Genomic DNA, 25011 nt, shown 5'->3' with positions numbered 1-25011 from the left:
CTGTGAATACAGGTTACAGATGAGGAGCCCAGGGACAGAGAAGTTAAGTAACTGGCTCAAGGTTCCATGAGCCAGGGAGGGTGCCGCCAGTGTTTGGACTCCAGGACGTCCTCCCGAAGGAGAGGACTCTTAGATCACGTCCCCCACACCCCCCACCACCGCTCAGAGCCGCCCCCTGCCCGCCCCCTACCCTATCACATGCCCAGCTGAGCTCTGCCTGGGTCTCTGCTGGTCACGAATGGTTTCCCAGGGAAACGGCAGCTCCCACACAGCATTCCAAAGACATAGATGCTTGAAAAACACGGGGACAAACATTTTCAGGAATTGTTCACAGCCACTTTGTAAAGAGGGAGAGAGCGTGTACACGCCAAGCGAGTAAGCACGGGAACGCTCAGAAACACGAAAAGGGGCATTTCTCTATTGGCGACCATGCCTATTATGCGACATTCAGACACCACAAGTGCTATTCAGCTGCTTGCAAGTCCCAAAGGTGGGGGCAAACACTTGGCTGCTTTGTAGAAAAGGGAAAAGGAGGTGGAGAATCCTTCACACAAAAATCCACTTTGGCTTTTCACGTGTCAGTCGGAGCTCTCCCAGGTGATAAGCACGACGGCTCCTGGCTCATCAGCCCCAAGGGGCGGCCGCGGGGGGAAACAAAATGGCAGGCGGGCCCCGGGGTAGGAATCCGGGCCTTCTGCCGCCTGGGCTGGGTCTCGGCAAAATTCCGAAGTAGATGGAGTTTTACTCGGAGGTCTGATTGTTCTGCTTCCCACACTCCCTCTGTGCCCACGGTGGCCACCTGTCCCTGCGGCTCTGGGGCTCACTGGGAGCCGGCCTCCCCCCAGCAAGCGCCCGCCCCCGATTCAGGTGCTCCATGAACGCCTTCCCTCAGGAGCCTGGTTCTGCCAGTCTACCAACCTACTTGATGCTGAGACAGGGATGGCTGCGGGTAGGTTAATTCGTCTCCTTGCCAGATGACGGATGTGCTCTGTTCCAGATCACAGTGGCGTTTTAACAGCGACCTCTCGCGCCTCCTCGCTGCGGGGCTGGGAGGTGAGGGCGGGGGGTGCTGAGAAGGGACAGGGCAGCTCCTACCCAAATGGCGCAGCTTCGGACTCCGCCCCACAGCAAACCCAGCTCTTGTTTCTGCCCCGTCGCGTCGCCCTGAGTTCGGGCACGCTGTCTTTTCCTGGCTCCTTTGTTCCACTTCCGATTAGCAAGTTCTGGAAATTCTGTGAAGGTGAGGTGCCATGCCAGCTGGCCGTGACCTGAGGTGTTCTGCAGCCCCGCCCTCTCCCGGGGACACTCCCCTCCCCAACTGCCAAGACAGAGACAACCCGCTGCCACCTTTTCAGATCCTGTTTAAAACAAGCTGCTTTTCAGATGTCCTCGAGAGCAGTTAATGCTCTCTCTGCACTCCCCCGGCCCGCAGAGTGCTGTGGTCTTGAACCTCCCATCCCAGCCAGAGAGGCAAAGCCTGGGTCTGGTCCAGGCGGCCATCTCCCCTCCTCGAAGACCACAGAGCGTTCCAGGCCTTCCTGAAAGGGGCCGTCTCGTGCCCTGGAGGCAGAACCATTGTCCAACGCAAGGAGCCTGTGAATCAGTGGATGTCTGGGCCGAGGAAATGGAGGCCAGGTTCATGGCGCAAGGGAGTCAAGAGGGAAGCAAGCAAAGATTGGCGGCCGAGGGCCCCTCCTGGCGAGTCAAAGGGCTCTAAAGGCGTCTCGTGCCAGCACTGCGAAGAGCCTACAGCAGCTCCACTTTCCCTCGGAGCGGAATTCACTGCACCTGTTGCCCTCTCAGGCTGCTTTCAACTTCTGTAGGGGAAGGAGGGGGCGAAGGCTGAAGGAAAGGGACCTGGATTTGCATTCAATAGAACGTTAATGGAAATGGCAGTGAACGAACTTCTGGAAAAAGTAGAAGCCATAATACAACAGGGCTCCAGAAATCACCCCTTTTCCATTCTCCCTGCCCCAGCCCCATTCTAAGCTCATGGTCACTCAGGTGCTGGGATTGTCACAAAACCCTTCTTACCAACTGCAGACCCTGCCCGGCTTTTGTCTGAATCCACTCTGTCTGCCACAGTATTTCCAGAGCTCTTATCCTGGAAATAAATGCCATCCTGTTGCTTCCTTGGTTGGGATCCCCAGCCAGTTCCTCTGCCTGCAGGAGAGGGGCTGAGTGTCCCCATCTAGCTCTAAACTCCTCCTGTTTCCTGTCCAGAAAATCCCCACTCTTCCCCCAAAAGCTTCGGCCACCCTGAACTTCTCCCTTTTCCCCTTGAACAAAATAGGCTCATTCACAATTTCAACCAATTAGAATAGCATACTTTTTGTCCTTTCTATCTCCCAGCCACCTCTCACCTCTTCTATGAAGTCGTTTTAGGGTCTCTCCGGGCTGCCACCGCACACCTCTATTCTAGTCTGCCGCAGATTGTATTTTAATTTTCCTTTCCTGTGTCTCCCGCACTCACCTCTGGGGTCCTCCAAAGCGGGAATGGGATCTTACAATCTTTGCATCTTCATCATCTACCTTAGAGTCTGAAGCCAAGTAGATGCTCCCTAAGTATTTACTGAATAAAGGAGCCTGGAGGAAAATAAGCTTCTCCACTCTTCGATCCGTGATGTCATCCACATACCCAGCTTGCTAGGGAGGGTGATTCCTATACATTGTGACCCCGACCCCACAACCACCCACTCTCATTTGATTCTCCTTTCTATTGGCTTCCTTGCCTTTCACCTCCCACACAACCCACTTGTGAGCTCCCTGAGACTCTCTGCCATATCTAGAAGACCACCTCTCCATACCTAGAAAGGTGCTCAAAATTCATCTTTTTCTGTCAGCCTTCCTTAAACAATTGCACGCAGGTCTTGTCATTGTTTTTACCATGTCCCACCAGATGAAGAGGTATATTTCATGCTTTATTATTCTACCCTTGGATTCTTGAGATTTTTTTTCTGTCTTGGGTGTGTATGTCCCAACTTCCTGATGAGAGCTGAGTCTCCCTAAAAGTCTAAACTTCCAGATCCTTCCAAAGCTCCCTGCCTGCTGCATTACCACAGGTGTGATCATATCAAGGGGAAAGTGGGGGAGAACACAAAACCATCTGCTCTTAACTTCAGATATAATGTGAGGACAATCATATGAATCATCAAAGGATATATTGCTGTATTACACTTTTATAGAGAACTTTTCTTTCTTTCTTTCTATTTTTTTTTTGACAGTTCACAAGGCAGAGAGCTCTAAGGTAACTAAATTGTTAAGAGCCAAACTCAAAGTTATTCCAAATGAAAATCCAAGTCTTTGAAGAAATGATGTGTGAATTTGGGACAAGTAGGATTCCTTGTTCCAGAACTATTTTTTTACATACAACGTTGCAGAAAATACAATATTCTTAGTGCCTGGACTCCAATCATGATGTCCAGGTGCCTAATGCGATTTGCATATTTCCTGCCCCAGTTTCTTGGAGGTAGAGTCCTTCTACTCCGGAAGGCATTTGGAGGCCTTCGTTTTCTTAGGAAACTTCCTTCTTGAATCTGAGAGTTTGCCAGAATCTGCCGGGTGTGAAGAAACAGACACTGCCCCAGACAGCTACCACCACCACCAAATAAAACCCCTGCTGCCCCCTCCCCACCCCGGGAAACCTGCTGGGGTCGGGGGGGAGGGGGTCAGATACCTGTCAGCACCTCTCAGCAGGGCACTTTATTTTTCTGGACATGGCTAATACTTGATTTTTCTGGATATGAGACAGCTATCTAGGCACCCATAATAGTTTATAAAACGTTCTGTTATAATATGTTACACTGTTACAGGTGTTGGGCTATGTTTCATTGCAAATACAGTCGTTCAGTACCAGCCATCTCCAGGCACTGTGCATAAGCTAAGGCAACCATGGTTTCCCTGACTCAAGAAGCTTGGATCTTTCTGAAAAGACAGAAATTGTTTAGGTGACCATATGTGTGATGAACATTAGATGAGATACAATGTGCCACAGGCACATATAGTAGAGAGAGACACTGGTCTGGGGTGGGGAGATTGAGACCTAAGGATTAATAAAACATACTCAAATGAGGGGGAAGGGAAAGGGGGAAGGGTCTGGAGAGAGGAAGACCTAGAACCCCTAACGGTATAGCACAAAGTGGCAGAGCCAGGGTTGAAACCCAGGTAACCTGAATGCAGATGCATTCACCACTATGCCCCTAGGGGTTAGGGGATGGGCATGTCAGGCAGGGCTTTGTAAGATTTTGTCCTAAGAGAAATGAGAAGGCGTTGAAGAGTTGTGAAATTAGGAAATGGCATGATCATTCTTAGACTTTAAAAAAACCACTTGGGGTGCCATCTTGAGAATGGATTGGAAGAAGACAAAGATGAGTTCAGGGAGATCACTGAGCAGGAGATACTGGTAGCTGGGACCAGGTAGAAGTAGTGGTAAAGCAATGTGGATGGACCCAAAAGATCTTCAAGTGGTAATGTCTGGACTGACTCATTGCGTGGCTATAACTAGAAGGCAGGAATTGCCACTCAATTAGATGTTCTCATATGACTTAACTTAGTATTTCCAGTAATTCTATGTGTTTATCTTAATTTTCTACATTGGGAAATGAAGATCTAAGGAAATAGGTAATTTTAGGGATGCCTGGGTGGCTCGGTCATTAAGTGTCTGCCTTTGGCTCAGGTCATGATCCCAGGGTCCTGGGATCGAGCCCCACATTGGGCTCCCTGCTCAGTGGAGAGCCTGCTTCTCTCTTTTGCACTCCCCCTGCTTGTGTTCCCTGTCTCGCTGTCTCTCTCTCTCTCTGTCAAATAAATAAACAAAATCTTTAAAAAAAAGAAAGAAAGAGGTAATTTTAACATCAGAGAGGCTGTAAACGGTGAACACAGGATTTGAACATAGAATTTGAAATTTACGTAGATAGGTCTATCATTCTTGATCTTTGAGAACCAGGCCCATGTCTTGGTCATTTTGTATGCCAAGCCCATGAGGCCAATGCCTGGCACATGGCAGGGGCTCAGTACATTACTGAATTAATGAGCAAGAGGAAAGGCACCCATGGGTTCCAGCTGACATTGGCTCTTAGGACATCATCAGAGGGTAGCAGGTCCCACGGTCCCCAAGCTGCACCATCAAAATCTTCCAGGCCTACTGAACAGAGAGGTTCTCCCAAAAGTACCCAGATGTCATTTTTCTTCACCTGTCAGACCCCACCCGGTGACACCTGCCCCCTGGCCCTCTCTCAGCCGACCATCTAGAGTCCTGTGTCTATACCTCAGAGTCCCATCATTCCCTTAGGTTAAAAAAAAAAAAAAGCCAAATTAAGCTGGACAGCTCAGGTATTATTTAAGTTCTTCCAAAGTCTTAATAAATTTCACAAATATTTAACAAGCGAATTAATTTATGTAAAAATCTGTACATATTTGATAAACGAACCAATTTAATAAATCCTGTCCTGTTTTAATAAATGCTGGATTAGGGTTAGACTTCCTACAAACAGTAAATACATAAAGAAAATATTGGTTATATGTGTATATGTACTGTACCTGCCTTTTCAAAGATCAAGGAAAGATAATCTTTGCCATAAGGACTTTTAAACCACTGTTTTGCGTGCATGTGTGTTGGGAAGGGAGGGAGAGGTCACTAACACATGTTAAGACCATCAAGCCAATGATGCCTCTGTGGACAAGATGGCTGCCAGAGAGAGCCCCAAAAGCACGACCCCAGAAAACTTTGAGGGTGGGGTAAGGACAAGGGAGGGAATGGACCTAGAGGACCTATACTCCATTTTATAAATAGCAAACACCCTTGCCACTCATTCTTTCTCCCTGCACTCTTCTACTTTTTGCCAAGCAACAGAATCTTACCAGAAAATTCTATCCATCTTTCCTCACAAATGAACTCAGACTTCCACACTTGTGTGAAACCCTCATAAGCCTCATCTCCACTTCCAAGCAGAATTGGCACTTGCTGCCCTAGAGTCTGAGAGCACCCCATAAATATCTATAAGACAGCACTTATCCTGTTGTAGTTAGCAGTGTGCAAGTCTGTTTCCCTCACTGCACATGAGTTCCTTCATGGTGCCATCATCAGTGACCTGCATTCTTTCAACAAATATTTGTTGAGCAACAGTATGTGCTAGTTGGTATGCTAGATAATGACAGTGCAATGGGAAGAATGTAATAGGCAGACGGTCTTTGCCTTCATGAAACTTACAGTCCAGCTGGGTGTGGCAGATGTTGTTGGTGTTTCACCCATATCTTTTCAGCATTTACCTTCATAGATGATAGGATGGGGGCGAGGGGGTACAGTTAGGAGGGCGAGGAAGCACTCTTAGTATACCCAGGGCAAGCAGGAGTACCAGAGAATTAATTTCTCCACAAGCGGTCCTCAATCAATAATGGATGGAGAGTCTGTAGATAAATACCTCAGCTTCTTTGATCCTTGGTTGGGATAACACTGTGGCATGTTCTACCCTGTTTCCCAGAGCTCCCCAGCAGGATTGAGCTCCAGCTGCCCAGGAAACAGGCTTGAAAACATTCTCTTTATGGGCTGGCTTCCCTACCTTTCCTATCTCACACCTCATTTGCTACCAGATTTTCCTGGGATCATCTCCCAAATAAACTATTTACAATTGAATCCTTTCTTCAGGTCCGCTTCTAGTGAAACTCCAACCAAGACACCGAAAACAAACAACTAAGAAGTTACATGATCTCTACCTCCTGGTATTCACACTCTTGTGTAATCCTTATCCATTTAATGTGGGCTTGTGGGCTGGACTTACTGCCTTGTTTCTAGGGGATAGAATATGGTATATGTGATGGGAAGTCACTTCCGAGATTAGGCTATAAAAAGATAGTGACTTCCATTTGAGTGTTCTCTCTCAAGTTCTCCAGGGAAAGATGGCTGCCATGTTGTGAAGCAGCCCTGGGGAGAGGTCCACATAGTGAAGAACTGAGGCCTGCCAGAAGCCACCTAAATGAGCTTGGAAGCAGATATTCTGAGGCCTGCCAACCACCAAGTGAGTGAGCTTGGATGCAGATCCTTCCCCATTCGAGCCTTGAGATGACTGCAGCTCTAGCCAACACCTTGATTGCAACCTTGTGAAAGATGCTGCGCCAGAACCACCTGGCGAGGCAGCACCTGGATTCCTTACCTATGGGAGATGTTAAATGTTTTTGTTTTCATCTGCTAAGCTTTGGGTAATTTGTGATGCAGAAATTGATAACTAATATAAATGATATGATACTATTCTAGGAAGATAGTGATATAATATCAGGGGCTGTCTTTCTTCTTTTATTAATTCTCTCTCTGAGGCAATTCAGTTAGTGTAAAAGAAGATCTTGTCACATTACTGAAAATAAGGACGGGGGAGGGTGATGTCTTACCTGTATATCTGAAAATGTGAATTCCTATGAAGACAGGATTCTAAGAACAGGGAAGAAAGATTGGCCCTGCCCATCTTATCTGTACCCGGAAGAGACCCAGCTTCCATGTCAGTTTTTTAGAGCCCCTGCCCACACTCTCACCCCACCTGAATAAAACCATAGACTCTGCTAGACAAGTAGCTACAAAAAAGGGGATTACACAATGCAAACGAGAAGTTCCCAAAGCCACTCACCTTTTCTATGGGCTTTCTTTGTACCCAATAATTCCACAGCTGCCTTCTTGCTCATCAGGAGTCACTCTTCATGTTAGGACCGATATCCACTGTGAACACAATTGTTTCAGATATGCTACTGATAGGGGCCAGAAGGAGCTGCCAAAACTGCCCGTAATTGGGTCCTTCCTGGGCTTGATGCCTTTCCAATAGCTTCCAACTTAGATTAAAAAGATTTTTTGAAAGACACAAACTATCAAAGCTCACTCAAGAAGAAATGGAGCTCCATACATTGCTGATAGGAATGCAAAATGTCCAACCTCTTTGAAAAACATTTTAGCGGGGTGCCTGGGTGGCTCAATTGGTTAAGCAGCAGGCTCTTGATTTTTGGCTCACATCAGGATCCCAGGACCCTGGATCAAGCCCTCCATCAGGCTCCATGCTCAGTGGGGAGTCGGCTTGAGGATTCTCTCTCCCTCTGCCCCTCCCTTGGCTCATGCGTACATATGCGCATGCTCTCTCACTCTCTCTCTTAAATATATCTTAAAAAAAGAAAAAGAAAAAAATAAAAATATTTTAGCAGTTTCTTACAATACTAGATATGCACTTACTATATGGCCAATCAAATACAAAACTTTTTACACACAATCACTTGTACATGAATATTTTCATATTTTATTCATTATGTCCAAACTGTGGGTTGGAGGAAGGAATGTTCATCAACTAAGGAATAGGTAAACAAATCATGCTATAGCTAGGAAAAGGAATACTATTCAACTATAAAAACAAACTATTGATATATGTAAAAACGTAGACAAATCTCAAAAGCATGCTAAATGAAAGATGTCAGATACCAAAAAGTACAGAATAAATAATTCCATTATATGAAATTCTAGAAAAAGCAAAGCTAAAGTGACAGAAAACAGGCCAGTGATTGCCAAGGGTTAAGATAAAGAAAGGGATTAACTATAAATTGGCAAAATGGAATTTCTGTGGTAATGGAAATATTCTATATGATGATTGTGGTAATGATTACACAACTGTAGACATTTGTCAAATTTTGAATTGTATACTTTAAAATGGTGAATTTTATTATATGAAATTTTGCCTCAATGAAACATTTTTTTTTAAATAGCCACAGGTTTCTGTTTTTTAGAGAATTAGGACAATCTGAGAACAAGAGAGTTATTGGAATTTTTTTTAATCACAAACATAATAACTCAATAGAGGAAGCAAATAGCAGAATACACATTAATGAAATCTGACTCATCATTTAGAAGAATGCTTTAAGAAAGTCTCCCAAAATACTGGGCAAAAACACAAAAGTATTGGGATTTGGGAGGGGAAATGGTAGGAGTCATGGAGGATAGAGCCAAGAGAGCCAACATCAACACAAAAAGATAACCAAAAAAAAAGAAAGTAGTGGATAAGCGAGAACAAATAATGATTAGTAATTTGTTCTTCTAAGTAAGAAAAGTTCTCCATAAGGAGGAAAACCTAATTCTTCACATCGAAAAAGCTTGCCAAGTATCAAAAAGAGTTAAGAAAAAGATCAGAAATAAGCATGGCTTGCCAAATGTATGAAACTGTTTCATACATATTGTATACATTTCCAGATGGACAAGATTAGCAACAATTCAAAACAACAATGACAACAACAACTCAGACTGTCAATGAATTCTCATCAGTAACAGTAAAAAAGAAGATAGCAGAAAGATACTTTATATATAATTCTTATAATAAAGGTTTTCCACAGAATTCCCTATCCAGTGTAGCATTTCTCCTGAACACAAAAGAAAAGGAATTTAAATTTTTTTTTAATTTAGTATAGTTGACACACAACGTTACATTAGTTTCAGGTGTACAACTTAGTGATTCAACTTCTCTGTCCATTATGCTATCTATGCTCACCACAAGTAGCTACCATCTGTCACCCTACAACCCTATTACAATATGATTGGCTGTATTCCTTGTGCTGCACCTTTCATCCCTGTGACTTCATTCCATAACTGGAAGCCTGTACCTCCCATTCCCTTTTGCTTATTTTGCACATCCCCGACTCCCTTCCCTCTGGCAACCACCAGTTTGTTTTCTGTATTTTTAAGCTTGACTCTGCTTTTTGATTGTTGGTTTATTCATTTTGTTTTTTAGATCCCACATATGAGTGAAATCATGACATTTTTGACAATGCACATATTCAGAAAGTCTAACATTATGTCTCCCTATAAAGAAAGTACTCATAGGGGCACCTGGGTGGCTCAGTTGGTTAAGCAACTGACTCTTGATTTCAGCTCAGGTCATGATCACAGGGTTGTGGAATTGAGCCCCACATAGGGCTCCATGCTCAAGTGGAGAGTCTGTTGGAGATTCTCTCTCTCTTTATCTCTCCCCCAGCCCCTCCCTCCTGCTCTCTCTCTCTCTCTACAATAATAAATAAATCTTTTTTAAAAAAGTACTCATAAAAAATTCCACAAATTGAACATTCATGAGTTCAGTTGAAGACCTCATAAAAAAGTAAGACATAACACACATGAATTAATTGTGATCAATGAAGCCAGAAATATGTATAATTACTCCTAAATAAGTGTTAATGGTATAGCTATGAAAAAATATGGTTTAAAAAGATTATATGGTATAAATGAATAAATAAATAAATAATAAATAATAAATAAATAAAAAGAAGATATGGACTAACAGAAAAAGAAGTACCGACCTAGAAATAAGAACTCAGATTATCTGAGATTCAAGAGAAGATAGATAGATAGACAGAAAGAAAGAAAGAAAGAAAGAAAGAAGAAAGAAAGAAAGAAAGGCATGGTTAAACTTAATTTTTTGTGTAAGAGGATCATTTTAAGTCATAAAATTAATAAAGAAAAATGCATTTTTAAATGTTCATTAAAAATGTAAAGATCCTTACTAGTAGAATGCAATTAAGATGTTAACATTCCAAGTCCCTTTGTGCAGAGGTGGAGAAGAACAGTGACAAAGAGCTGTCATTCAAGCAAAAGCTATGAAAAAGAGAAGAAAAAGATACTAAGGCATACAATAAACAGAAGCCAGAAAAGGACAGGGAGCAATACCAGACATGACACTTATCCTAAAGAACAGAAGTCAGTGGGTTAAATTCCCTTAGTGAAAGACAAAGCTTCTCAATTAGGTTGAAAAAAGAAAAGCCAGAGCCAAATATGAAATCTTTATAACAGATTTACCTGAAATGACACAAAAACAAAGTGTTGAAAATAAAGAGATAGGTCAGTGATCTTACATTTAAATTTTCTTTCTCCACGCCGAACACAGAAATAATAGATTTTTAATTGATTTTTTAGAAGACAGAATCAAATTTTAAAAAGTAGGAAAAAACTAGAATAAAACCTACCTCAGAGGCAGAGAAAAGTAAAACCAAAATAAAACAAAATTTGCCAACTCAAAAAGAGCATCAAAGAGAGGAGGAAAAAAGGGTGGGGGGGGTTTACCTGAAAAACCTTACTATAGAATTAATGAGGAACACCGACATATTGAAAAAATACATCAATTAGATATAACAGTTGTAATTTCCAAGTAAAGGGCCCAAAACTCATTAAACTGGTTCTGGTTCATCTACTTTTAAAATTTGCATTTGGGAATGACAGTTCACTCTGGTCAGTATCTATTTTATAATACTGCATCAGTTGAAATTTCAATGTAAGTATCTAATTACAATTCAAGAACCTTGTTTCTACTTAAATTTTCTTCTCAGTTTTATATGGAATATTTACAACAGTTGACTCCATTCTAGATAATAGTTTCAAAGAACTGACATCATTAAAACCCATGTCTTCTAACCACAGTTCAATTAATAAGAATTCAACAGTAAAGAAACATTTTTTCCTTGGAAACCAAACATTTGGAAAGTTAAAATCACACCCCCAAGTAACTCCTGAGTTAAAGAAGAAATTACAAAAGTTTTCTAACTAAAGAAGTTCTATTTATCAGAACTTCAAAGATACAGCTAATGTATTATTTAGTGGAAATATATATACTTTAAATGCATTTGTCAAAAATTAACAAGATTAAAAATAAATGAGTTAAGTATTTATTCAGGAAAATAGTAAGACTACATAAGAAAAAAATGAGAAGGCACAAATAAACAATATTCAGAACGAAAGGGGGAACTTAACTACAAAATTAACATTGCGTAATAGATGAAATGAGTAATTTTCTAGAAGAATATAAATTATCAAATATATAATACAAATTTCAAAATTCAAGTTGGAATAGAAACCCTAAGTAAACCAAAAGTCTTTTTCTTTTTTAAATTGAATTGATAGTTAAAATATTTTTTCACTCCTGCCTCCATTCCTCCAAAAAAACGGACACCAAGAAGAGCTAGTTTAGTTTTTTGGGTAAGTTTTATTAAATCTCAGGGACAGAAGATTTAATGAAATGTATTTAAAGAAAAATAAAATCAGAGAGAGAGTGTCCCATCATTGTATTATATGAGACTAGTATAGTCTTGATCCACAACCAAGAAAGTGACAGAAGAAAAAAGAAAAATACAGACCTATCTCACTAATGAGCATAGAAAACAAACCAATCATAAAATTTACAAGTTGAAGCCATTACTATATAAAAATATGTTAATTTTATTTATTTTTGACATATTTTATTTATTTATTTGTCAGAGAGAGATAGAGAGTACAAGCAGGGGGAGCAGCAGGCAGAGGGAGGAGCAGGCACCCCTCTGAGCAAGGAGCCTGATGTGGACTCAATCCCAGGACCCTGGGATCATGACCTGAGCTGAAGGCAGATGCTTAACCAACTGAGCCACCCAAGCCTCCAAAAATATGTTAATTTTAAAGAAGGATTTACCCCAGAAGTGAAAGGATGGTTTAGCATCAAACCCCTTTAAAGTAATACCCCATACTAACAATTTAAAGGACAAAAATACATAGGATATCTCAATACATACAGTATAATATAAACTTAATAATATTGAATACCATTCATGAAAGATTCTTAGGTAGCTAGGAATAGAAAGAAACTTCCTTACCCTGATAATGTACCTACAAAAAAAGTTGTTAGTAGGAAAGAAGTAGTGACCCCTTTTTTTCCCAATATTGATGGGAAACATCTGAAATTTTATTATTTAAAATTTTACCCTTTAAATGTAATATGTGCTGTAACTTGTGTTATATGCCGTTCACCAGATCAAGGACATTTCTTTCTATTCCTGATTTATAAGACTGTTTATACTGATACCAAACCTTAGCCAAAGCAATAAGACAAGAATGAGAAGAATTGTCATTTGCACATAAACTATTAGAACTGATAAGAAGTACATCAAGATTGCTAGACATGTGATAAGCACACAAAAATCAATAGCATTGAAATACAGTTAATAACTAATTGGAAAATATAATAGAAAACCAAACAGAATTCATGACAGCTACAAAAATATGAAGTACCTTAATAAACCACTTTGATAGATTATTATCAAACTACAAACTACATGTGAAACTTTACAAAAACATGCATAAAATGTCATTAAAGAACATGAAAAGAAAATCTGAATAAATGGTTAGATAGATCATGATCATGGATAAAAAAAAAACTCAAAGCCATAAAAATGTTCTTCCTCTAATTATCCTATAAATTCACTATAATTCTAATCAAAATACCAACAGAATGTTTCCTGGATATTTAAACACTGAATCTAAAATTTACATGGAAGAGTAAATGTCCACAAATATCCAAGATACTTCAGAAAAAGAACAAGGAAGAAGATTTGCTCTGTGAAATATTAAAATACTTTATAAAGTTGTGGTATAATTTAAAAAGTATGACATTGACAGAGAGATAAAGAAATCAGTTAAACAAACAAGAAATACCAAAAACAGACCTGATACATGATACATTTGTATAACATGGAGGAGGCATAAAAATGAGTAGAGACACAATTCACTATTCAAAAGATGAAACTGGGACGATGGATTTTTCTTATTTAAAAAAGAATTGATCCTAGGACGGAACCGAAGCTGGGCATAGGCCGTGGACGTGGTCCCACCGAGAGCCAAAGATGGCAGTGAATGTATATTCAACATCAGTCACCAGTGATAACCTAAGTCGACATGACATGCTGGCCTGGATCAATGAATCTCTGCAGCTGAATCTGATGAAGATCGAACAGTTGTGCTCAGGGGCTGCCTACTCTCAGTTTATGGACATGTTGTTCCCTGGCTCCATTGCCTTGAAGAAAGTGAAATTCCAGGCTCAGCTAGAACTTGAATACATCCAGAACTTCAAAATACTACAAGCAGGTTTTAAAAGAATGGGTGTTGACAAAATAATTCCTGTGGACAAATTAGTAAAAGGAAAGTTTCAGGACAATTTTGAATTTGTTCAGTGGTTCAAGTTTTTTGATGCAAACTATGATGGAAAAGACTATGACCCCGTAGCTGCCAGACAAGGTCAAGAAACTGCAGTGGCTCCCTCCCTTGTTGCTCCAGCTCTGAACAAACCGAAGAAACCTCTCAGCTCTAGCAGTGCAGCCCCACAGAGGGCTATTGCAACACACAGAACTACTGCAACCCCTCAGGCTGGCCCGGGTGTGGTGGCGAAAGAATCCTGGTGTGGGCAGCGGGGATGACGAAGCAGCTGAACTGATGCAGCAGGTCAACGTATTGAAACTTACCGTCGAAGACTTGGAGAAAGAAAGAGATTTCTACTTTGGAAAGCTAAGGAACATTGAATTGATTTGCCAGGAGAATGAGGGGTAAAACAATCCAGTATTGCGGAGGATCGTGGACATTCTGTATGCCACAGATGAAGGTTTTGTGATACCTGATGAAGGGGGCCCACAGGAGGAGCAAGAAGTGTATTAACGGCCTGGACCAGCAGAGCAACATCCGAATTCTTCACTCCAAATCATGTGCTTAACTGTAAAATACCCCCTTTTATTATTCTTAGAGGACTCACTGGTTTCTTTTCATGAGCAAACAGTACCTCTTCTTAAAGTGCACTTTACAGAAATTTCACCCTTTTTCCAATGAGTTTGAGTTAGGAGCTTTTACCCTGTAGCAGAGCAGTATTAACATCTAGTTGGGTCACCTAGGGAACAAAGAGGCTGACCATGGGGCTCACCGTGTGGACGCTGGTAACACTGATTGCTGGAGAAGGTGTTTTTATGTGATACACTGAGGTGGAAACCTCAGTAGAGAAATGTAAAGACTGATTTGAATTTTAAGCTAATGTGAAATCTTGGCAGAGAACGTTTTAATAAATAAATGCCTTAAGAGTATTTAAAATATGCTTCCATATTTCAAAATATAAAATGTAACATGACAGGAGATTTTACATGTTTGACATTGTATCTGGGAAGGAAGAAGGGCCAGACCTCTGGACCTTTGGAATCTGCTGTTCACAGGCCTTGCAGGGCTGCTTGAATCCTCAAAGACCCAGACCTTGGCCCAAAAGGAAAGTTTAAAAAGTTGCTCTGTAAAGCCATTTGGTGTCCTTGACCAATAGTATCCCTGCTCTAAGAAGTAAGAGGCATTGTTGCCTGGATGAATAGAGGGTGTGTTCCGGCCCTGGGATGTTTGAGATGAAGAGCTTGAATTTCATTGAACATTTCTCTGACGATTTTTCCAGTTATCCCTGAAATTTCTATGTATTGTGTTTCTTGGGAAATGAGGTATGTCCAGTTTTTAAATCTAACAACTACTTTGGGGGATTTGCCCACATCTCTGGGATTTGAATGGGGGTTGTGTCCCATTTTACTGTCTTTTAAGTTTACATTGAATATGTTTCTCTTCTCTGCTCCCCTCGCCCACTGGGGACTCCTCCTTGGCTCCTTAAAGTTTGCTGCTTAGAGTGTAAGTTCAGCAGGCAGATGGTCACACTGCAAGTTCTTTCTGGACTTCTGGCATAGGGAGTGACCAGTGAAGGCCATCGCTACCTTGGTATCTGCAAGGCTGGGTGTTCTCGGTACCTGCTGTCCACCGCCCTCCACTGTTATCGGAATACTTTGCCAGTGCACTAATCTCTTTGGAGATAAAATTCGTTAGCATGTTACTATATGTTAATTTTCTTTTGCAGAAGATACAGTACTGTGTCTGAATTAATTATTAATATTTAAAATATTTCATTCCTTAACTCTTCCTCATTTGCTTTGCCCCTAGCTTATTCCGTTCTTTGTTTGGCAGAATTCTGCAAAATGTGTGTCACGCACTACTGAGATTGTTCAGCCCCTGATGTATTTGTATTGATTTGTTCCTGGTGGTAGCTTGTCCTAAAATGTGTGTAGAAAGCAGATATTTTATGATAAAATTGTTGTGTAGTGCATGCTCTGTGTGGAATTCAGAGGAAAACCCAGATTCAGTAATTAACAATGCCAAAAAATGCAAGTAACTAGCCATTGTTCAAATAACAGTGGTACTATTTCTCTTTTGTGGCCTTTTAGACTTTTGTTGCCCTAAAATTCCATTTTATTGGGAACCCATTTTCCACCTGGTCTTTCTTGACAGGGTTTTTTTCTACTTTAAACAGTTTCCAAATAAAATTCTGTATTTCAAGAGAGAAAAAAAAAGAATTGATCCTCTATCATATTCATTAAAAATTCTAATTAATTAAGTACCTAGATTTAAAGGAACAAATCTCTATAATTTTAGAATAAGAATTTTAAAATGTCTTTATGAATTTAGTTTGTTCTGATTAAATATGGCATTTATTGTGATTGGTAATTGATCATGCTGTATTGGAGTTTCACTGTCTCTGTCTGCTTAATATTTTAAACCTCATCTTTGCCAGTGAAGACTTCACATCTAGAATACATGAATGACTCCTATAAATGCATAAGAAATAAACAACCCCATAAAAATGGGCAAAGGGTATGAACAGGCAACAAGCAAATGAGAAAATGGCCAATAAGGATAAAAAATGCTCCAACTCAATAGTAATCAGGTAGATGCAGTTTAAAAAAACCAACAAACAAATATTTTTAAAAAGCAGTGAAACGCTAATTCCGATTCTTTAAACTGACAAAAATTTAAAATTTTGACCACACCAATCATTGACAAAAATATGGAAAAATAGAAACCTCACACACTCCTTGTCTATTCTGACATAAATCACATTGAAAAACAATTTGGCAATATCTAGTACAACTAAAAAAAACCTACACATCCTATAACTCAGAAATTCCACTTCCAGTTTCATACACCAGAAGAACCCTTTCACACAAGCACAATGAGACACTGAAGCTTTGTTCGTAAGAACAACAAATTAGAAATAATTCAGATGACTGGCATAGGGGAATGGATATAAAATGTGTGACTCATTCATGTGGTAGGATACTCTACACTAGTTAAAATGAATAAGTATATCTATATGTATTAATGTGAATAGATTTTTTAAAAACATAGATTGAATGGGGGAGTGAACTCTTGTACAGTATGGGAATTTTTAAGTAAATTTTAAATGCACAAAACATTACTATGTCATTAATGAATATATGTAGTAAATACAGAAAAGTCTAGACTGAATACACACCAAATTCTTGGAAATTTTTCCCTTTGAGAAAGGACAGAAGGGAATTGAACTAGAGAGGGAAATACAGGAGATTTAAACTTTTTCTATGATGGTTTCTTTCTTTAAAAACAAATTTGTCACAAACTAGGAGACAATATTTGCAAAAGACATATCTGATAAAGAACTATTATCCAAAATATAGATGAACACTTACAACTCAATAATAAGAAAACAGACAGCCCAATTAAAACCTGGGCAAAAGACTTAACCTGACACCTCACCAAAGAAGACACACAAGTAGCAAATAAACATAAGAAAGGATGCTCAATACCATACACCATTAAGGAATTGCAAATTAAGACAACAATGAGATGCTGCTATATACTTATTAGAACCGTCAAGATCCAAATCACTGAACACACCAAATGCCGGCAAAGATGTGCAGTAACAGGAACTCTCCTATTCATTGATGGAGGAAAAGAAAAATGGTTACAGCCACTTTGGACAACAGTTTGACAGCTTCTTACAAAACTAAACATACTCTTACTATATTATCCAGCAATCACACTCCTTGGTATTTCCTCAAATGAGTTGAAAACTATCTTTACACAAAAATGTGCACATGCATGTTTATAGCAGCTTTATCCAAGATTGCCAAAACTTGGAAGCAACCAAGATGTACTTTAGTAGATGAATGGATAAGTGAACTGGTACATCAGACAATGAAATATTATTTGATCCATAAAAAGACATGAAGGAAACTTAAACGTTATTAGTGAATGAAAGAAGAAATCTGAAATGGCTATAGTACTGTCTGAGTCCAGCAACACAACATTCCGTAAAAGGCAAAATCATGGAAACAGTAGAAAGGTCAGTGTTTCCCAAGGATTAGAAAGGTGGGAGTGATGAACAGACAGAACAAAAAGGAGTTTTCAGGGCAGTGAAACTTTGTGTGATACTATAACATTGGATAGCTGTCATTATTCATTATAGAATGCACAACACCAACAACGAACCCTAATGTAAAGTATGGACTTTGGGGGATAATGGCATGTCAGTGTTGGTTCACTGATAGTGACAAATGCACCACTCTGGTGCAGGATGGTAATGGTAAGGGAGGCTGTGTGTATTGGGGGGGCGAGTAATTTAGAAACTCTCTGTACTTTCTGCTCAATTTTGCTATGAACCTAAAACTGCTTTAAAAAAATAAAGTCTATCCATTTTTTTTTTAATTTGAAGTATACATGAAAGAAGTTAGTATTTGTTCATCTGGAGTAGTGAGGATCTAGGTTTTACCATATTATCATTTATAGTTTTCTCTTAATTTTCCAATAAGGCATTCTAAAGAAAATAATCATTGGAAATATGTATCAGCAGCTGTACATTAAAGAAAATACAGATGAATATTTTATAGTAATAAAGGTATAATTCACAGAGAAGATCAAACCATCATAAATATTTACACTTCCAAAAAATATCAGAGAAATTTATCAAGTAAAATCTATTAGAAACACAAGGAAACACTGAGAAGACCTCAATCATGGTGGAGATCTTCACTTACCTTTCAAAAAAATCAATAGGTGAAATAGATAAAAAATAAATAAGGATATAACAGATATGAACAAACCATTGCAAGCCTGATTTAATAAATATATTTTGAACTTCGTAATATAAAACATATTGCATATTTTGAATTTTATATTTGAAATGCTTTTCAAATATCCTTGGAATATTTTTTAAAAATTGATTCTATATCAGACCACAAATAAAGCTTGAAATATCTAGAAAATAGAAATATGAAAAGCCTAGTGTCCCGGCCCTATGTTAGAGCCCATTAGGAAGGAGTCAGGCTTCCAGGGAAGGACACCCCCTTGCCAATCTCAACATTTGAAGAAGTCACTCAGCACAACCCTCAGATCTTACCTCAGGGGCAACTCTTCTACAGGGCTGCTAAAGATGCCTTGAGCCATCATGTCCCTTTTTAGAAATTCCTTTTCTGAGGAGTAAGAAACTAAATTGAATGGGGGACAAAAAGCTACAACTGGATTCTTCTTGACCTAATTTACTTAAGTCACGTTTCCAGTCTCTCAACCCTCTCTTTTTTTAAAAAAAAAATAAGATTTTATTTATTTATTTGAGAGAGAGAATGAGATAGAGAGAGAGAGCATGAGAGGGGGGAGGGTCCGAGGGAGAAGCAGACTCACTGCTGAGCAGGGAGCCCAATGTGGGACTCGATCCCGGGACTCCAGGATCATGACCTGAGCCGAAGGCAGTCGCTTAACCAACTGAGCCACCCAGGCGCCCCTCTCAACCTTCTCTTTTAGAGGCACCTGCAATGATTCTCTGAAAATCCTTTGCTGGTTAAACTTCTCTTCAAATCAGTTGAACTTCTGGAGTAAAAGAGGCAAATGTGGGGGGAGGGGGGCGGGAAAGAAGAAAAAAAAAAAACCAAGGGGCGGCAGAGGAGAGAGGAAGGTAAGGGACTGGTGAATCTCAGACACCAAAGGGAAGTCCCATCAGCAGAGCACATGCCTCCGGCTTCCCGGATGGAATTCTTCTCTGGCTAATTTAACATATGTGAGCTACTCTTGCTCACCAGGATGAGCAGTATACGTCAGGTTTCCACAGCCATTCGTAAAACCCCAGAACAGACTAGTTCTGCACCCTCCCATAAACCTGAGTCAGAAATAAATGGGAAGATTTATAAAGGGGAGGTGCAATTCTTCTGCTACATTGGTTTAAAGATGGTGAAATAAATGAGTTAAACCGTTCGCTCAGAGTGTTTCATGAAGCAGATCTAATGTGCAGTTTTGTGACCTGATGTGACTTTAACTCTTCAGTAAATCAAAAAGCTTAACAAATATTAAGATGGCAAAGATTACCTGTGTGGGACAGATTTGATCTTTCATCCATTATCATTCAGGAAACCAAGGGCTCCAGAAGAAAGCAGCCAGCATGTCATGTGACCGGTGGGGGGCGGCAGGAGTGGGGTGCAGAGCGGTTACGGAAGAAGCCAGGAGCCTCACAGTAAATACTGATCTTTCTGATCCTCCAAGAAGGATGCCTGAGATTTACAACCAGGGAAGTTTCCAGAAAGTGAGGCCTGTCCCTTTGCTGGGTGTTTCCTGAGGGCCTCTCTTTCAGCTCCTGACACCCCACGAAGCAGGTCCTTACACCCCCAGCACCAGCCACTGTGCTCCACAGATATAAGGCACAGATTAAGGTATTGGTTCCTCTTCAGGGAAACAACACAAATATTGCCCCAGGACACCGCAAATCAACTGGGAAATCCATGTGGGAGAAGATCCCTCCAAACATGCAGTTCCAGGAGATTGACTTAGGAGACCCCAAGTCATGAAAGCTTTCCATCTAAAGGGGGCAAATGAGTAGCAGGGCCATGTCAATGGTCTCACCCCCTTTTTCTCCTTCATATACGCCAAAGCCAACACTGGAAGCCAGAGATGGCCATTTACCCATGAAATGCCTAGAACCTCCAAACCCCAGAACTGGAAAGACTTAGCAATCATTCTGTCCTGGGACTCAAACAGTGACCAGTGGAATCCCAGACCTTCACATCCCTGTGCACCTTGAGGACCATCAAGGAAGTGAGGGACAGGCAGGTGAAGAAGGACCAGGGGGTCTCCTCACTGATTCTAGCAAAGCAGCTCTTATAGGTATATATTCTATCCATTGAAATTTTGTGTTAAGATATCTTGGGAAAAGAAAGGCTACCTCTGCTTATTTTGCATATGGCAAACCTGAGGTTCAGGGAAGAGAATAGCAGGGCACAGTATGAAACTGAGCTGTAGGCATGTCATCACCATAGGAGTTCAAAGGAAGAAAGAAGATTACCTGCCAAGACAATCCCAAAGCCCACCCTCATTAAGATGCCTTTGAAAGGGGAGATGAACCAAGAAAAGCCAAGATTCGGGATTCCTGCAGGTAAATTGGTGACTATATTTGAGAAATTGTACTGAAGTTGTGATTGGTGAAATGGGCCCCAGGGTAGCAGTCCTGCACAACTCTAAGGCACCCCGTGCCTGCCCCGAGGGCCCCCAGGGTGCATAGATAAGCCCTTCACCCGGGATGACAGAGACCTGACCTTCCCACCCAGTAAAAAGGCCAGTCAGATACCTCGCCCCAATTCACTTCCTCCACCAGCATGTATGCATCTAGAATCTGCTTAGAATGTATCCAGTTGCTCCTTTTCAGGGCTCCCAGGAGGCCCCACTTGCAGGAGGCATTCTTGGTGCTGAGGCTCATAGCCTCAGCTGTTTCTCAGAGAGCAGGAAGAAACTTCCCCTTGTATCCAGGGATTTGTCTTGACTGTTAAAACCGAGGGAATGAAGGAAGAAAGAAAGGTTTCTACTGAATTTTGTAGAGGTTTCTACTGAATTTTGTCCTGCTCTCTAATCAAAATGACCTTTTTTAAAAAAAATTTTTTGAATTTTTAAAGGTATTAGCCTCTGTTATTATTTGTCTGGGAGTCTATAATAGTCCCATTTTATTAGATCCAAATTTCCTATTTAGACAACAGAGCCTAAGAGCCTCTTCAGAACAAGTAAATAATATGCATTTTCCAAAGTAATTTGCAGACAAAATACATATGCGCTCTGCTCAGATTACCGAAAGAACAAAATCACCAAGAAGATGATGATGCTGTTTAATAATGTCAAAACTAAATATTTTTGCACCCAAACGGAAATACCTGCGATGTCCTGGAAAGGTGCCCTTTAGCCTGCTTGATAAATTATACCTTATTTTACCACCTTCCACATGCCATCTCTGATGGTTTTGAAAAAGCAGCTGGAAGAACATCAGTACTATTTTCAGGAATTGATTTTTCCCTGTCCCCTCTCCCTCTCCCATAATCAGCCACGTGAAAACTCGCCTCGCGTCCACTCTCAGAAACCACCTTCACAAAGGGATTAGAGCACCTGTTCGCCAGCCCCAGGTCCCTTCTGAGGGCTGTCTCCAAGCTCGGCTCTGTTTGGACTGGGCCCTGGGCCAAGGAGAGTCCCGCTAATGGCTGACCTCCACCAAGCACCCACAGGCAGACAGACAGGAGCAGTTGCTCCATCCACCCGGAGCCCAGTAACAGTTGGGCTAAAATTAGTCTGAGGCCTGGAGACAGACTGATTGGAAGGAGAATCAGAGATAGGAGAGAGAGGGGTGAGAATATCCTGGAAGACCAACTTTGGAGAAGTAGTCTGGGTCTTTCCTAACTGCCTTAAGGATGGGGAGGGAAGTAGAAGATTCTAGATAGGGGCCTGACGGCAGCTGCCTGGAAACATCAGGAGACACCTGGGGTCAGTTATGCCCTCACTCTCCACTCAGGCAGATCCCCATCTGTGCCTCCCCTCTAAGCTGCCCTCCCCACTGCTTTCTGCTAAACTCTGTCTAACTCTTCAGAAACTCTTGTACATTCTCTCAGAAAATTTCCCAACATGAATCCTGATCAGTTTGGAAAGATTTCCTTGTTTTAGACCATAGTCCAAAATGGTCAAAGGGAACAGAGATGATCAAAAGTCCAAGTGCACGTGTAAATCAAATATGGACTTGTGCACAAATCCCCAGACCATTGGACGTGAGGGTGTTAGTGTTTGTCCTGCTCCTTCTACTGTAGATCACTGGAGTTCAGTGTTTCCCTTGGGAATCTGCTTAAAGCGAAAGTTAATGATCCTAACCACATGTCCCTTACAAGAGGTTTATTACTTTTAACAAAACAACAGAAAAGTGGAGGCAGGGGCGCCTGGGTGGCTCAGTTGGTTAAGCGGCTGCCTTCGGCTCAGGTCATGATCCTGGAGTCCCGGGATCGAGTCCCGCATCGGGCTCCCTGCTCAGCGGGGAGTCTGCTTCTCCCTCTGACCCTCCCCCTCTTATGCTCTCTCTCTCTCATTCTCTCTCTCAAATAAATAAATAAAATCTTAAAAAAAAAAAAAAAGAAAAGTGGAGGTAGGTGTCCATCTGAGTCACTTGGGCAGATGATGCTCTAGACTATATCCTCCCACTCCCTCTCAGAGGCAGGAAAAGGAAGCCAGGGACTGGAGTGAGGGGAAGTGACCACACTTTCCATGGCTTATTGGGTTCAGTTTTACAGTTAATGTAAGACACAAAGGCCTCTGGCTACTCTCGGTGCTAGAGGATTTTGCACAAAGTGCTGGTTTGTAATCAGTGAGAGAAGGTGAGCTCTGACCCTGAGCTACTGGCCTGACTTTGAGCATCAGGAAAAGACCATTAGCACTGGCTATTGCCACTGCCAGGTTGATTGGTGTCACAGGTAGACATGGGAGGCTGACTTTCACCTTTAACCATAACATTGCCCAGTACTGCTTAGTTCTGTGAACTGGGGTTATTTTCCCAGTTACAAAGGCAGAAGAGATGTTCAGCCCTGGGCATTTAAAAATGGCAGATGCCAAACTCTAAAGACACCTCCCAGAACAGAGTTCACCGGAAGAGGTTTCCAGATTGCTATGCTGATATTTAGAAGGACATAACAGTCAAGAGGATGTAATAAATTTTGATACATTCCCTAGGAAAGCAATCATAGAACTTTAGAGTCACATCTTGACATAGTCCACAAAACTACTTCTAGTTAAATGTACTTAGATTTCTTTGGAATGAGCATTCTTTATACTTTCTTAGAATGCTCTCCAGTTGTCAGCATTAGACTGTGGGTTCCCCTTGGGAAAGTATCATGTTTATTTCTAACCCACCCCGCTACATACCTGCCCCAGGGCCTAAGACCCAGAGTACTTTATAGATGGGTGCTCCAAACACGTTGTTGACATTTGATGGGGCTCTTGAGCTTGGTACTGTTTCCGTCTTATGAAGACTTGCACACACAGAACCAAATGCTCTCAAAACTGGTTGGAGATAAGGACACTCATTGACAAACATCAAACATCCCTAATTTCCCAAAGCCCCAAAGGCTCCATCCGAAGGCCAGCAGAGTCACAATGGATACTTAATGATGAAACTCTTTCCGGGTGCTTTCATGTTAACATGGTCCAATGTAATGTCAAGCTGGGAAGAATAAAGGTTAATATATTCTATTAGTCCCAATTGTCATAAGAATTTTACCTAACAATATGGTTCATTAAATGCTGAATCTAACAATTATGTTCACCATAATAGAAATTATTCAGACAGATATGATCTGAATAGTTGTGATTTATTAATTTAGACACAAATTTAATTAGCAATTGATTTCAATTGTGTCTCCCCCTGAACAATAACTTTTGTGGAAATGCATCCTAGAAAAAAAACACCAATGAAGAAATATCAGGTAATAATAAAGAAAGCAACCACTCCACTTTCAGAAATGCTATTATGGCTTTCCCCTGAAACGCTAACAAAAATAATTCCAGGCAGCTTGAAGAGGTGGCTCTTTTCCCCCCCCATATGAAACACTGCTCCTGATCCCATGGGTAAGGACATCCCAGTGCACTATGGTGCTGCAGACAGTCACGGAGCAGAAGGAATGTGAGAGCCCCAGGTTCTTCTGGATCTACTGGAGAATCCCATCTCTAGATCCAGGTCTAGACAGAGAACAATTGTTCTGGCTTCCATCTCCTGTGCCCTGGGGGGCCCTGAGAAAAACCCAGTGCTACCCCTCACTGCCTACAATTTCCAATTTCTTATACTGGGACCCAAACTTTTGCATTCCTTTTGCATTCCTTCTTGGATATCAAACTCAAAAGAATATTATCCATAATCAAAAAAAAAAAAGAAGACAGAGAAAGAAGAAAGAAAGAAAGAAAGAAAGAAAGAAAGAAAGAAAGAAAGAAAGAAAGAAAGAAAGAAAGAAAGAAAGAAAGAAAGAAAGAAAGAAAGAAAGAAGGAAGAAGAAAGAAAGAGAAAGAAAGAAAGAAAGAAAGAAAGAAAGAAAGAAAGAAAGAAAGAAAGAAAGAGA

The 25011-nt window shown here is 41.0% G+C and overlaps 1 pseudogene; it reads left to right on the top strand.

Annotated features, from left to right (window-relative positions):
• The first annotated feature begins 13647 nt into the window (after positions 1-13647).
• Positions 13648-14452, top strand: LOC113933311 (annotated as a pseudogene).
• Positions 14453-25011: the final 10559 nt, after the last annotated feature.

This window comes from Zalophus californianus, chromosome 10 (assembly GCF_009762305.2).
Source record: "Zalophus californianus isolate mZalCal1 chromosome 10, mZalCal1.pri.v2, whole genome shotgun sequence".
Taxonomy (NCBI): domain Eukaryota; kingdom Metazoa; phylum Chordata; class Mammalia; order Carnivora; family Otariidae; genus Zalophus; species Zalophus californianus.
Note: the sequence above shows the minus strand (reverse complement) of the source record. Positions and strands in the feature narration are given on the sequence as shown.